The sequence below is a fragment of the Salarias fasciatus genome, chromosome 12 (assembly GCF_902148845.1).
Source record: "Salarias fasciatus chromosome 12, fSalaFa1.1, whole genome shotgun sequence".
Taxonomy (NCBI): Eukaryota; Metazoa; Chordata; class Actinopteri; order Blenniiformes; family Blenniidae; genus Salarias; species Salarias fasciatus.
The window spans coordinates 27,570,845-27,572,947 of record NC_043756.1 but is presented as its reverse complement, the minus strand read 5'-3'; the positions used below and the strand labels follow the sequence as shown (position 1 = coordinate 27,572,947).

At 45.6% G+C, this 2,103-nt stretch overlaps 1 long non-coding RNA gene across 2 annotated transcripts; it reads left to right on the top strand.

The window, feature by feature from the left end:
• Nucleotides 1–305: 305 nt before the first annotated feature.
• LOC115398526 (uncharacterized) lies at nucleotides 306–1,032 on the top strand. Of its 2 annotated transcripts, none has more exons than XR_003932581.1 (3): nucleotides 306–605; nucleotides 712–845; nucleotides 939–1,032. It is a non-coding gene; the product is annotated as an uncharacterized LOC115398526 (long non-coding RNA). The 2 variants fall into 2 exon arrangements; XR_003932580.1 differs by having other exon boundaries at nucleotides 307–605; nucleotides 712–866; nucleotides 939–1,023.
• The last annotated feature ends 1,071 nt before the right edge of the window (nucleotides 1,033–2,103 follow it).

The window sequence follows — 2,103 nt, the reverse complement described above, 5'->3', positions numbered from 1 at the left end:
GCCATGGTCAACAGCACGCCGATATTGGATGGTGTAGTCATGTGCTGCCAACAAAAGTGCCCACCGTTGTAATCTTGCTGCAGCCATTGAGGGGATAGCCTTACTGGGGCTAAGTATGGTAGTCAGTGGGCGGTGATCAGTCAACAAGGTAAAATGGCGGCCGTACAGGTAGGAGTGAAAACGCCTGACTCCAAATATGATTCCCAGTGCTTCTCGCTCAATTTGAGCATAGTTTTGCTCAGCTTTGCTCAACGTTCTAGATGCGAATGCAATGGGTTTCTCCTCGCCACTCGGTAGTTTATGGGAAATGACAGCTCCCACTCCATAGGGAGAAGCATCGCATGCAAGTATGACTGGAAGTGCTGGATCGTAGTGTATCAGAACCCTTTCACTTGCGAGCTGTTCTTTCGCTGTTTGGAAAGACTCTTTGCATTCTTTCGACCACTCCCACTTCGCTTCTTTCCGCAGCAAAACGTTCAGTGGATGGAGCACAGCCGACAGGTTTGGGACAAAACGTGCATAATAGTTAACAAGTCCCAAGAAAGAGCGCAACTGGGTTGTGTTGGTTGGCTCAGGAGCATCCAATATGGCGCGGATTTTGTCAGGTGACTTGTGGAGTCCTTTTTCATCAATTACATGTCCGAGATATTCCAGTGACTGCTGGAAAAACTCACACTTTTCCCTTTTTACTCTCAACCCGAACTGTTCCAGCCGGTGGAGTACCGCATCCAAGTTTTCCAGATGATGAGCATCATCTTTCCCAGTCACCAGGATATCATCCAGGAAACAGTGGACGTTGGGAAGGCCCTGCAACACCTGATCCATGATCTTCTGGAAAACAGAGGGTGCAGAAGTTATCCCAAAGGGTAAACGGCTGTAGCAAAACATGCCCTTGTGAGTAGTGATGGTGAGATATTTTTTTGATTCCTCATTGACAGGAACTTGGAGGTACGCTTGTGACAGGTCCAGTTTGCTGAACCGCTGGCCTCCAGACAGAGATGCAAACATATCTTCAATTCGTGGTATTGGGTAATGCTCAATGCATAGAGCCAGGTTCACCGTCACTTTGAAATCTCCACAGATTCTAATGCCACCTTTCTTCTTACTCACAGGGACGATTGGAGTTGCCCACTCACTGAACTGGACTGGAGAAATCACTCCTTGCTGGAGTAATCGGTCGATTTCTGCTTCCACTTTAGGTCTTAAAGCGTATGGGACAACGCGTGCCTTGCAAAACTTTGGTTGATGGCCTGGTTTCAGTGTAAGGGATGTTTCAAACCCTTTTAATGTTCCTAAGTCTTCGCCGAACACATGTGTATGTCTACTCAAGACATCCTCCAGTGTACGGTCCTTGTTTCCAGCTCTCATTGTTTTTATTTCATGCCAGTTCAGCTTTATGTTTCTCAGCCATTCACGGCCAAACAGTGGGGGATACCTTCCTTTAACCACATATAATGGCAGCCTGGCTTTCTGTTTGTTTATCTTCACCCATACTTTAATCATGCCCTCAGGTAACACGACTTCTCCTGTGTAGGTCTTCAGAGCTACATTGGTCTTCCGTAGACGTACATGGGCAAACTTGGTCTTGTACAGCTCCATTGGGATTAAAGACACAGCTGCACCAGTGTCAAGCTCCATCTCAAGCAGATGACCTTCAATCTTAGGTCTGATCATCATCAAAGGAGAACCAGCATTTTCCTTTTTGACTGACATGACTGATTCTGTATTGTCTATCACTGCTGACACCACATGTAATGTCAATTCAGATTCTGAATCTGATGTAGACTCCTTTTCATCTTCTTTATCTCCAGCTCCAACTCTGTGAATTGTGCCTCTTTTTGCTCTTTCAAACAGTTTTCTTGTTTTTTTCTTGTATACATCTTTTTCTTTACTGTGCTTTCCATCACTCTTCTTATTTCTGCACAAACGAGCAATATGACCTCTTCCCTTGCAGTTGTGGCATTGCTGCTCTCTGTAATAACAATCTTTCTCATTATGATTGTTCTTGCCGCATCTGAAGCATTTTTCGCCCCCCTTGGGTGGTGAGAAGGATACAGCATGCACTCTCAGAGAAGTTTTTAGGTGTTCAGATTCCCTCGCTAC